Below are 14,172 nucleotides of genomic sequence, written 5' to 3'. Positions count from 1 at the left end.
CCGTTAAATGTTTCAGCTCTCTCTCTCTCTCTCTCTCTCTCTCTCTCTCTCTCTCTCTCTCTGTTTCTTTTTCTTTCAGGAAAGAAAGTCATCAATAACAAACACCAAATCGATTTGGAATATCCGTTTAAAATCCGCGCATTATCAAATTCGTCCTTTAGCAAGATTTACGGGCAACGCTTCGCATTAAAATACAAACGAAACGAAACGAAATAATGTCATTTAAATTTGAAGCGAATGATTTGAATCTCGAGTATGCGCATATTTACGGGAATTAGATGAATGTGTGATCAATTTAAATTGCTAACTGAGTATTACGGAAGAAACGGCGGTAAATGTGTGCCGCTGTTCAAGAGCAAAAGGCGCAGACAAAACGAATCAACCGTTTAGATCGAGTTTAAAAATCAATTCATTTAAAATGCAAACCAAACTCATTTAAAATGTGTAAATAAATTGCATCTCATCGATGGCGGAAAACAACAGCAACCGTTCAATTGTTATTATTTCAAGAAACGGTTCACATTTTACATAAGGAACGCGCGATGATATTCGAGCAATGAGAACTTTTGTTTACGAACGAAACGAAATATTTATTTTACGACCTTTTGACGGATTGTCATCCATCGAAAAACAAACATAACTTATCCAATGAAATGCAAACGAAAGAACATTTGCAATGCTTCATATTGCGGTGACTCTCACTCATTTCCCCAGTCCCATTCATTTCACTTCTGTCGGAGCTGTCAACCCAACCAATCAACTATTTTTTTTTGCCTTATTCTTCATCGTCGTTCAACCCATGCCCATTATCCTTTTTCACATTTTTTTTCTGTCTTGTTTTCGGTCGCTGAGAGAGATTCATGTTTATTTGTTTTCGTTCAATTGTTGAACAGATCCAGCTGGTCGCCGAACGAAAAACGAATTCATCATCATGTCATTCCACCGTGAAAAGGTCCAAGAGTCAAAGTTCCTCTCGATATGTACTATACACAAGCACACATGGATATCAGATTTCTTATTTATTGATTTTGGATCATATATATTAAACCACGCAATGAGTCCAACTCTGTGAGCTGCTCGTTTGCTCCGTTCGCCTGCCTTCGCTCAAGTATCACATATCAGATTTAATATTTGCCAATCATCGTGACTACCGACGCCGTCGATGATCAACGGAACGTCATCATGAAATGATTTATGCTCAAAAATCGCAACGCAAATATTGATACGCAATTCAGACAGTCGTTCCCTCGATTCAGATTAACGGCGCTCTCTCTCTCTCTCTCTCTCTCTCTCTCTCTCTCTCTCTCTCTCTCTCTCTCTCTATCTCTCTCGAAAGTTGTACGGCCGGAGGAGTTTCAATCGATTTTCGGGAAATTGCCGTCATTTACGAGAGAAAAAATTGCTTTATTATTTTCACGTGAAGAGTGGAAAAAAAAGAAGAAATTGCTCAATCATCACGTTTATCAGCACTACCAATGTGTAAACCCCTTTGGGATGAGTAACTCCAGTTCACATGTTTCGTTCAGTATTTCAATATTTAACTTCCGCTGAAAAGACACACAATTTGTTTTTTCGGTTTTTCTGTTTTTCAAAAGTCATCAATTCCAGTGTAAATAATTGAAATTCATCATTTCAATTTTCCGGTGGTAAACATGAAATGCTGAAAATACATTTCAACGCTAACACGTGCACTTCCGGAAATTCAACATTTTAAGTACTATTGACTCATGTCGAATTAATCATCTATTTTTGTCATTAAATGCTGATTACAACCATTTCCATCAATGATATGAAACAATGTTAAATTCAATAGAATAACGTGAGAAGATAAGCCGGTATTTATTTTGGATGCTGTGTTTGTTCGCAACAAATATCACGAGAAAAATGATGAAAATCATGCAATTGATTAATTAAAAGCTAATGGAAATTGTGTAATTTCGTTCGAAATTGATTGAAGAAAACATTAAAACGGAATTTTTCGTGCAATTTATATTTTGATTTCAATGTAATGAACATTGGAGTTCTTTTATCGATCGAACTGATTTTTCGACTGCGATTTTTTCGCTGTGCTGTTTCTACTGGAAGTTTTGAACTGCATAAAATACACGTGTGTTTCACCACTAAACGATGGCTATCAATGTCAAATAAACCGCACAAAATGTCATGTCGATTTTGTTTTTCTCTCCAAAAGAATGTAAATTTATAGCTTCTATTGAATCAAAGCGTTTCTTGGCGGTGATTTGCGGTTTTTTTCTCATAATAATTGGCAGCGCATGAATTCGTTGGTCTTATTTTAAAATTATAATTTTTCAATCGATAGAATTTTTCTAAGGAAATGCTCCTTTGTTTCGGAATCGACTAAAAAGGAGCGCGGTGTGTCTGAAAATTCTTGAGTGCCTTAATTTTATCGATCGCGTCTAATGAAAGTACCGAAAGAGTTCAAGTTCACATCGTCGCCTTTATCTCGCGCATTCTGTTCATTGGCATTTGCCATTGTGTTTTTGACAGGTTCAGCAACGGGCGGCGAAATCAGAACAGAAAGAAGAAGCCGAGAAAAAGCCGCATCGCCAAAATGAAAACAAAAAAACACCGAACCGACCGAAAATGCGTAGCGATATTTTGTGTGTTCGTTGCAATAAATTACTGAATAGTCAAAAGTCAACAATAAAAATCGTTTCCATAATTTCTTGTCAACAAGCTATGAGAGCCTTTATTAATGCCGAGCCAAAGAGAGTTGTGCACAAAAAAACGTGCAGCAAAATGAATAATTCGCGGATTTGCAGCAACACAGCCGAAAAAAAAAGAAGAGAAACAACAACGCGAACTGTCGGGGCGTGTGAGAGAGTGCGCTTTTGCATAGAGCCGAAGCGCAACCAGATTGAGCGGTCTCTCTGTGGTGTTTTGCTCGTTGCAGTCGTTGAAAATTCATTTAATGCTGCCACCGTATGTAATAAATTATCATTTCTGTCTCACTCTCTTCTCGGCTCCTTCTGTTCGGGGCGCACCAAAGTCATCCGCTCTACGCGCTCATTCACCGTGCTGCCTTTTTTTGCGGCTGCTGCTGCTCTCTATAATCTGCCATGGTCTGGTTTTTTTTCTCTCATTCATTTGTTGTGGTCGCTTGGTGTGCATTGGTCTCCAGTTGATTCTTTTTCTCTTGGCTCTAAATCCCGAAGTAGACAGATTGTGTTGGGTTGCCCCATTGTTGAATTTCACATCGTTCACATGCACTGATATATATCGAAATTTATGACATGGTTAATTTTTTCGATTTTTTTTTCTTCTTTTTTTGCTCTGCTGCCCGAACCAGAAATCATGAGACATTACACCAAAGAGTGAAACAGAGAGAGAGAGACGAGGAGAGAGGCAGGATGACACAGAGAGGAAAAAAATAGGCGAAACAACGAATGGCCCCTTATGAGCGAATCGAAAACAATAAGAGCGCGACAGACAGGAATCCGTATGAAAATGAATAATTTATATCCACTAAATGATATACGTCCCATGTTGCCGGTAAAAATTCCTCGGCCAGTGTCTAGATTATTGCCAATGCTCATCGTCATCATCGTCGATTGGTGTCGAGTTGTTGCGGAATGATCATTAGAGTCTACTTGAACTACACTACCAACTATAGATGGTTTTATGTCGCCGGCTGGAATAAGCTGACAAAAGTAGGCAATCTAATGTGGCAACGGAATCGTCATGCAATAAATTCAAAAACTATCTCAATTTCTTTTCAAGTTTTTCTCGCCTTTTCTCAATTCATTTCTACAATCTTGGATAAATATTTCATTGGTAATTTCTTCAATTTGATTTGAATTGGCGGTTTGTGATATTATAATTTCTAACAGGAATGTTTGTGTATGTGTTGGTCATGCGAAACGATGTGGCGTCAATCGAGACGATTTTTCCCTGTCAATGTTTTTTGTTAACATTTTAATAAGGCTAAAGTGTTTACGACACGCAAAACAACGATCACACTGTGAAAGCCGTGAGCATTCGCCGAGAAATTTTCAGCTGTTTGACATAAAACGTTAAACAAACGTGGTACAAATTTATGGCGGTGATATTGCGACGACACGAGGGAATTAATAATTTTTGTTGTGTTTTTTTTCAACAAGCATCTCACTCAATTGACAGAAAATATATGGGCACAGCAGCCAGCAGCAACAGCAGCGACAGCACCGGCAATAACAACGTGAAGCAAACATGTTCGAACGAATGCAAACTATCAACATATCAACTATAATTATTCCACATTAAAAATCATCGAATACGCAAGAAAACACCAACCGAAATAAATAACACGAAAAAGAGATATAATTTAAGCAAAGCAGACTCGATCGCACACAAATAAAAAAAATATACACACAATCATCGCCACGTAGCGGCTTTCTCAGCCAACGGGTGAGAGTCGACCGTTTCAAATCCGGCGACAGGAGAAAATAACCAGAAGGAGACAACAAAACCAACACACACGATATTTAACACACGCACGGTCATTAAAAAAAGCCTTTTAACAGCAAGCATACTACATCTTCTTTTTATGTTTTGACGTTTGTAAGTGTATGCAATGCTGCTGCTACGTTGCTGTGTGCCTGTGTATAAATTAACATTTTGTGTGTGTATGACATGATTTGTGACGGTTGACATAATGCTTACCATTAAAAATGATGCGACGACGAACCAGCGAACCGAAACGACAGCGAAAAAAAAAATTAAATATATCGAAAAAATATGTTCAATTTTCAACGAATCAACTAACGTATTTTATCGTGAGTTAATGAAAATCGACGGAGCCGGTAGCATGGTGCGATTTTCCAATGTTTATCATCATCATCATCGTCGTTGTTTTGTTTGAGACACGCTCATGACGTGAGCAGCCCAACTGGCTGCCTGGTAAGACACAAATAATCACTGTCAATTGATTGGTAACGTTAATCAAAGTGAACGGGAATAGACAAGGCTCGTTTTTTTCCTTGTAACATATTGAGTGAATAAGTGAGCGCGCGCTGTGTGGAATAAAGTCTCCTAGGATATTCTCTTCTTCGTTTCGAATTCTTCATTTGAATTATTCGTTTTCAACTCAAAGATTTTCTTTATTTTTTCGCCTTTAATTTTCGTTGCCTTTGTCTTTTAACTGATGTCATGATCTCTACATATTTCCATTCGCAGTGAGAGTCGCCGTCGTTTCTTTCTCCTTTGGCTTGTTTCTCCATTCCACAAAATCAAAAATTAAATATGATCAAAAATGTTTATTTGACACAACAGCGAGAGTGAAACAGCAACGATTTCGAGATAAAGTGTTATTTTTCAATTTCAACAACGAAAACGAAATTCAAGCCATAGAACGAGCGAGAGACAAAAAAAACAAATACATCATCATGAATCTACTTTGTCTCTTGAATCGCGTTCAATTTGATTTCTTCCGTTCTTGAGACACACAGCAAGAGAGAAAAAAAAACGACAACGACAAGACAGTGAATCCACTTAAAACGACGTAGCAAACCAAAAAAAAACTAAATTATATTACAGATTAAGTGATCCTGACGTGGGTGTCTTGAACTGTGTTGTTTTACAGATTGAGTATAATTAACCGAATACTTTGAAGAGCATTTTTCATCCGTTTGCGTTGCTTTTCATTACGTGAAGCTCGTCGTATTTATTTTACTATCGTTTTAAATCTACTGATTTGACGGATTTTCACGTTTTTCCACTTTCATCGTTTCGCATTCACATTGAGAATCACAACGCACATCCTATCGCTTGCTCTCGTTCGGCATCATTTTCCACACGCATGAGGATCGGAGACGTAAAACGTTGCGGTAAATTATGTTATTTTGATTTTCATTCAAAGCCACCAAAATTAATGAAAAAAAAAATGATGTGAGCGCATGGCGAACAACTGAAAGTGCTGAATGGAGACGAAACAAGAAAAACAACAACAAATGAAAACGGTGAAGATTTACGATGGGTTATTTTTATGTGATCAAATGAAGGAGGAAAGTGGAAAATGAACGGAGAAAATCTCAAAAATTAAAAAAATGTGATTTCCTGAGCTGCAGTGAGTGTAAGAGAGATATGGAGAAGGAGAAAGAGAGAGTGTGGAATGATTCAGAGATTGTGTTGAATGGAATATTTCGTTAGGAATGGATTAACGAGACAGATTCATCCTTTTTTTTTTCAATTTTAGATCACTCTCTGAAATAATAAACCGTGTCAAGTCGTGTGTGCGTTGACGGATTGCTGCGTTGAATTTGTCAGAATTAAAAAAGGCTGTAACATGGAGAAACAGACATGCACCAGTTCAGCACAAGCGAACGAGTTATTATCACTGCAATTTGACAGCGCCTGTCGAGTAAACTGTAAATTGATATTCTGACGCTGATGATGAGTAAGTGAGGGTGTGACGGAGGCCAACTCACAATTCACAGCATTGACATTGTTGTTGATGTGTCTAAAACAGTAATTGGTCGCGCGTTGGCAATGATACACACACAAACACGCGATGCGCGCACAGACAAAAGCAATCATTTTTAAACGGTATGCAAAGTGTCACCAGCAATTTACACAAAAGCGAATGTGATTAAAACACACACAAATTATTATACGCAGCTATCTCGGTGTTGTTTTTCCTCTTCCATCATCTTCTCTCTACGCAGCGAGCAGTGAGCAGCAAGAGGCGAACCGAAAAAAAAAACAAGGAACGGAAGACGAATGACATTTGTACGCCTGTTGCACACACTGTGCAAATGAATTGTGATGTGGTATGGCGATAGGACCTTCACAAGCGGTCGAATGTGAGTAACCTTCGCCAATTTCGTTTCGCATCATATTTTGATATACAAACGACTTATTTACATAGAGTTGTTGAAACGGTAATCACTATCGTCCATTGTAAATGCGCGTTATTTATGCATCACTTGCTCGGTCGTTCATAGTGGTTCGAGATTGTGTGCGTTGCCACTGTCGTGTCGTCGTCGTCGTCGTTGTTGTCGTCAATTGATATTAAAACACATGTAATACAAAGTGCGACAACGAGCGCCTTTGACACAAAAGAAAAACATTTAGCAAAGCCGTTGGTAAGTGCCAGTGATTTATAGTCTAATTAACACCATTCACTTTCAGTGCACGTTGTGCCCATGCTTCAAACTTCATGCTGCTATCTCAAAAACCAAGTGCGATTTTTTATTTTTGCGCAAAAACCAACAAAAAAAATATGTTATTAAAGGAAAACGAGACATGATTAAATGCATAAAATGCGCGAGACAGGTGGCGACAAACATGACAAATGACATTAATATATACACGTCCGTTGGTGCTGCCGCTGCGCGTTATTGCCACAATGAATGCTATGGCTTCATTTTTAAGCTTCTATTTCGCTTCAAAAATGTGACAAATAGAAAAATTAACTAGTCACTACGTGCTAATTGAATGATGGCTATTGTTTGTTCCGATGTAAATTGAGTTTGGCTTGGTGTGGCGTTTATTTCGCTGCCGTGTTAAAATCAACAAACTGAATTCATTGCGTACACACAGAAGAAAACAAACAAACAAATACGCTTCGTTCAAAATGTGTGTGCATATATACTCGGCTCTTGAGGTGCAATGTGTTAATTATGTGGAATACGTCAACTAAAATTCCAATGTGTACACCGAGCACATCAATCTCTCATACGTGCCATGGTTAAATTAGTCGACAACCACTTTGTTGCCTTTATTGGAAAATAATGAGATAAAAATATTAGTTTTAAAGCAATCATTAGTCATCGAACTTTCTATTCCGTACAGTGACCGCTTTGGCTATTGTTTACTTAACGCTCAAGGGGAATGTCTCTATTTAACTCATTCTTTATATTGATTTTTAGCACTCGAGCGATGCTTCTTACTGCGAATTGTTATTGTGAATGTCGTTTTAGAGACTCTCTTTCTGAGTTCCGAAGAAGAATGGCATTTTCAGCGATTTGTTGTATTTCCAGGAGTTCAATCGTCCACAATTAATTAATAATTATTACAGTGAATCGGTTGTAATCAGAAATGGTATAATTCCCATCGAAAAAGAATCAATTACGTGTAGGAAATACTCACAGGTTCTCATTATATTATATTATTGTTAAGAATCATCATAGGTAATGATAAGAAAACAACCAAAGCTCCGATTTTTTCAACCAAATTGACATCGAATCCGTTTACTTCGTTTCTAATCAACCCAAAATCAATTTCGTTATGAAGAAACCGAAGAATAAAAAAAAAATATCTGGCTATAAAAGAGTTCGGTTCGCACACATTCCATTCATTCAAGTGAAAAGCATTATTGATGCGAGTGTCGGTGGTTTTCTTAATTTTTGGTGCCTTATTAGTTATCAAAGGCAATGCTTCTGACTATAGCGACGAGGCGCAAAATATAGTTGATCAATGGCAAAATCTCAATAATATTCCCCATATTATGACTTTTTGTGGGGTTTCTGACAAGCAATGGCAGCTAATTTTATGGTATTTTTGGCGCGTTGGAAGTTATCTCAATGTGGGTGAAATAAGTCGCGAAATGGATTTTCATAAACATACACGGTATATGGATCATTTTCTGGGAGATGTCTACCGTTAAACTGGACTGAAGTATTACACTCATCGTATTCAATACAGCATTCAAGACGAACAAGTAGACAAAGAGGATATTTTCAACGACAATGCATATCAATGGCATCCGGAACTATCAAAGTATGGAAATTTCAGCTATTACCTGGAAGAGGATAAGCTGAATATTCGAACCCAAGAAAAATTGGAATTGCAAAGATGAACCAGCCAGTGGAAGCGTGATTTTGGCCTCCGATATCGAAATTATCGATCACTATTTGAGCGGCAACCAAACGAAGCATCTATTTCAGTCGAAACGAGCTCACAGCGTGCGAACTGAGACGAAGCACCACTTCGTAAGAAGTCGCGCGCTATGCACATATGGTGTAACTGGTAAACCATATACTTGAGTCACAGTATGCTTTGATGCATATATTCGCAACAACGAATGTTTGACCGAAGTCGCAACTGGTCAAATGTACTGTGTACTAGCCGATTAACTGGTGACGTGCATCGCTGAGCATTACATTAAGACATATTTTTCGTTACATAGCAAGTGATGTTCGGAAGGAATGCGGCTTTACCGTTTCGAACGATTGAAAGATTGCTAATTGGATCGTGTCTTTTGGCCAATATCATCATCGGAGGATCATTTGAGGTTTGATCATAATTATTTCGAAAAATATCTTCAACTGAAATTCATAAATATTTCCCAATTCTACAGAGCTCACTCTCCACAGCTTATACTAAAAAATACAAACAAAAATATTGATACTCTCAAAGAACTGGACGACTCTGGACTCGTAATCACAGTTGCATCACCAACATTGCGCCACATATTCGGAAATAGTCAAACTCGCTCCAAAGTTCTGCGTTCGCTTAACGATAAACTTTTTCATGAATTTTTGGCATTCACTTCAGTCGAACGCGTGGTCGAAATTAGGGATGTATGCAGCATTGAACGTTATTCGGATCTTTGAATTATGATTAAGGTAGTTTTGAATTAAAGAAAATCCAATTTTTTGTGGATTTTCCTTTTTTGTTTTCTAATAAAAATTGAATTGGTATTACCAACTTCATCGTTTAAAATCCATTGATTGACTGTTGAAATAATTTAAAAAAAATACTTTTCAGACAAAATACTTGAATGATGATGGCAGTGCGAAAATTCATGTTATCAAAGGTGATGATGTCTGGTGTGTATCGAATCGTTGTTCAATAAATATTTCATTGCGATTTCAGAATGCCTGCGGCATTATTTTCTAACCTACTGAAGGAGGTAAACCGTTATTGAGCTTGAAAAAATGAAAACAAATCGAATGTTTGTGATGAATCGACAAGTTCCCATAACAAGCTGGTTTCGAATTCAGGTTTTGCTATTTTATGGTATGATCGAACACAATTAATTAAAATATACATATATGCACCATCAAGGACATACAGACAATAATATTCGCCATCCGTTTTCATTGAAGGATATTCAAGCACCATTTTACATCTTGATTATTGGATACATCCTTTCATTAATTGTCTTTTGAGTCGAAAAATTTGTTTTACACCCAGACAAATTCAAGAAACTGCAAGGAATTATATGGCCTGTGGACAGTGTTCTAAGCGATTTTGAGTCGAGTCGTCGCAAAAAGTTTAAGAAAATAAGTGGCAATCAGAAGCGTCTAAACTTTTAGAAGAATTGGTTTATTCATTTCTTCTATTAATCATATATCATGTGTGATATTTCTATCAGCTTATTTTATGTTCAAAATCTTTCAACAAAATACATTTGAATTATGTGAATAACATGTTTTTTCAATAAATGAGAGTGGAAAGCTTTCAATCAAGTCCAAAAAAACTACTATTATCTAAATTTATGTTTGAATAAAGCTTCCTATTAATTGAACAAATAATTGTTATCTCAAATAACAGTATTTTCCGAAAAATTCCTTTGATGATCAATAAATTGTTCTAACAAATGACACTTGGGTAGCATAATGGAACTTTTTAGCAATTGTCTTTGTATGCTCATGAAGCTTAATGAGGGAAATGTTGTTTTTGAGTTTATTGGAATCGGTTTTTTTTGGAGATTTTTAGACGATTTTGTCACTTTTTTTGGAACTGTGAATTTAGATGATTTTGTCATTTTTGATCCGGTTTTTGTTCATAGACGTTTTTGGAGATTTTTAGACGATTTTGTAAAAAAGTAACAATTTTTCATTAGACGAAATTGTTTTTATTCTAGACGTTTTTGTCATTTTTTATAGACGAAATTGTATTTAACCATTGGAATCAAATTGTTTCGCAGAATGGTCTAATTCGACCCTTTTCATTCAGATCTTCAACTCTGGAATTTTGAACAGAGATGGAGTAAATGTATATCAATCCATCGTATTGTCTATACTGCGTGCAGACAAGTATATATACATTGATATACCTTTGCGTTAAATAACGTGTTCGCTGGCACTGAAATATTAGCTGACGCGTGCGCTCAACGCAAAGGTATACATTTTAGCATATGCCGATATTCATTTGCATACACTTGCGGTAAACGATGAACCATCTCTGATTTTGAAGATTCTGTCCCATTTCAAATTCGACCACTTCATTCAATAAATACCTTTTCATTTTAATTGTTTAATCATCTCACAATAAAATTCACTGTAAACTTAGTAGTCACAATAACTTAACAGTGAAGTGTCACAGACGCAGTGAGCACACGAACGGGAATAACGCATACATGCATACACATACACACAGTAGGCTGTTGAGCGTGCGTGTATGTATGCGTTATGCTTGTTCCTAGGGGGATTTCACTCTATGCGAATACTGCTATTCGTACGAATGCGCGAATACTTTGCCGTGCATTTGAATATAAACACTCGCAAATACTGATATTCGTGCCGAATATTCGCATTCGTACGAATAACCATTTAATGTATCTATTTACGGCGCATTAGCAAATACGTCCGAATATTGCTGCGCGAATGCGAATGCACTTGACAGATCTATATTGATTTGTTGTGTTAATCGTTGCAACTACATTGTTTACATTAGTTCACCAAAATGGTAAATAGTTATTTCGATTCAAATTTAATATCAATTTAAGTTGTGTTTTGTATTTTAGGGACTGGAAAATGTTATTTTCAAATTAGAAAAATATTTGAATGTAAAAATTTCGGCCGATATTATTAAAATCCTGGAATTCTGTGCATTTGAAAATGAATCAACTCTAATGTCCATTGACAACGATGCTATTATGGATATCGAGAACTATGTCATTGAAAACCCAGAAATTCTCAAAGAAACATCATACGAGAATGTGAATAAGTTTGAATTTAAACCGGGTCACCGATTGCTTATCATCCAGTTGCCACAGTTAATCAAGAATTGTAATCAAACGGAAACAAATTTGCAAAAAATAGGACACCTGCGACCGCAAATGCTTGTATTCAACGTAGCTAATGCGCTTTCTGTATCAAATCCAGAATGTGTGAGAATTAATTGTAAAATTTCTGGTGGAGGTTCACCTAATGCACGTTGTAATTTTTCAAACACGTCTGACACCTTTCCACATGTTTGACTGTGTTTGACACTTCATCGCAACTGAGCGCATTCGTGACGAATACATGTGTGAGTGTTTCAATACGTTTCATATGCGGAGTCGCGCGAATGCTCGCGCGGCAGTACGAATACATGGTGCGAATGCAAATACTTATACTGTTTTTTGCGAATGCAGGACTCGTGCACGAATGATCATGTATTCGAATGCGAGTGAAATGCCCCTAGGCTTGTTCGCATGCTCACTGTGACTGTGACACTTCACTGTTAAGTTATTGTGACTATTGAGTTTATAGCAAATTTCCTTGTGGGATGTAATTGAAAAAATGTTTACATCTATACATTCTTTGAATAAAATGTGATGTGGTACCTGATGTGTGAAATTATACATCATTGTTTTTCGAATATCCCATTGAATTCCAGATTCTCTTGGCTACTATGCTCTGTCTTCTTTGTCTTCGAATATATGCCCTTTATAACTCGTTATTTACTTTGAATTAGCATTGATAAGGTATTTTCGGTGAAGTAATTATTACATTGACATTTTGGATGAATGGCAGTTTCAGAAGTTTTCCTTGTGTTCTCGGCAGCAATTATGATAATTTAATTGTATTTTGTATAAACTATGTAAATATAATTATTGACGATAAAACTAAATATTACCAGCGTAAAAGTGAAAACAGTGTGATAATTATAAATGAAAAACAAACGGTTATTTTCACACAAGTCATGTCTAGGGGCTTCTATGTCGGTTTGGCATTCGAATTTTTATTCACATATTCGCGCTCAGTGCCATATGATTTCTATGTAAACACTCGCACTCGTGTAGCAGTCGTATTTCGCTGTTCTCGAACGTTCTAACGAATGCGAATGCGAATGTTTACATGGAAATCATACGGCAGCGTTGCGAATGCATGCCCAAACACGAATGAACGAACGAATTATGTAGTTACAAGTTCGCTGTCATAGCCGCATTCGTCGCATTCGCAAACATTCGAATTTTTGTTCTGAAATGCGAATGCATTCGCAGCATTTGCGAGAGATAAATCTCCTTAGGTCATGTTCATGTTCATTATTATGAAAGTTGTTCACACTCCAAATCTTGATGATCAATAATGAAAAGAAAGCAATCAAAATCTGTTTCCAACTAAAAATTCTGAAAGAAAGGAAAAAGCTAAATATCATTTTTCACACGAAATGAACAATTAAATTATCTTTGCTTCCGTCTTGCAATTAATTAATTGGGAAAAAACAGTTTTGATGGTTCTCCCATCATCATTCATTATTTTTGTTTTCATAGGCTTCATAAGTTCATTGGAAGAACGAATTCGTTATAATTACTCTGTAAAGTATAAATTATGGAAGATGGTGGAAATGCCATTAAAACTTTCCTTTCCCAATTAACTGATTGCAAATCGGAAGCGAAAATTATTCAATTGTTTGTTCTGTGTGTAACAGACTACGCTTCTATGCTCAGTTCGTATTATTAGTTGCAGTGTGTGTTGGAGCGAGAGCAGTACAGTGTGCTGTACTGCTCTCGCTAATGATGTGTGCACTATCTCGCCTGTTCAACGTGGCGGGCTTCGTTTCACCGCAGAGGAAGCAAATGAGACATGCAAAGAAAATTGCTGGAAAATTCCATTATGCCGCCGAAGTGTCATTTGTTAGAACCATTTAATGATCATTTAAGGAATTTTTCCGGAAATATCTTTCGAATGTCCATTTGAGTTGAGATAACAATTATTTGTTCAATTAATAGGGCTTTGATCAACAAAATACCCTGAGCTCAGGTATAAAAGGGATTTGCTCCACCAATGTCCGTTCATTAAAGTGGACAGCATCAAACAATGCGAGTATCAGTGGTTTTTATTCTTTTCGGAACCTTCCTTATATTCAAAGGCAAAGGCGAATCTTCTGACTATTGCCACATTGTGCAAAATATAGCTAAACAATGGAAACAATCGAAACAATTTAACAAAACTCTGAATCCGACGACCTGTTGTGAGATTTCGGAAACCCAATGGGAATTGATTACGTGGTATTTTT

General features: G+C 36.7%; 1 long non-coding RNA gene across 1 annotated transcript; it reads left to right on the top strand.

Moving 5' to 3' along the window:
• The first annotated feature begins 5,603 nt into the window (after positions 1-5,603).
• LOC129566937 (uncharacterized) lies at positions 5,604-10,314 on the top strand. Its single transcript, XR_008687801.1, has 7 exons — positions 5,604-6,543; positions 6,616-6,800; positions 6,866-9,232; positions 9,299-9,566; positions 9,709-9,757; positions 9,817-9,960; positions 10,050-10,314. It is a non-coding gene; the product is annotated as an uncharacterized LOC129566937 (long non-coding RNA).
• The last annotated feature ends 3,858 nt before the right edge of the window (positions 10,315-14,172 follow it).

The sequence above is a fragment of the Sitodiplosis mosellana genome, unplaced genomic scaffold, assembly GCF_009176505.1.
Source record: "Sitodiplosis mosellana isolate CC-2019 unplaced genomic scaffold, AAFC_SMos_1.0 Smas_scaffold_5, whole genome shotgun sequence".
Taxonomy (NCBI): Eukaryota; Metazoa; Arthropoda; class Insecta; order Diptera; family Cecidomyiidae; genus Sitodiplosis; species Sitodiplosis mosellana.
Note: the sequence above shows the minus strand (reverse complement) of the source record. Positions and strands in the feature narration are given on the sequence as shown.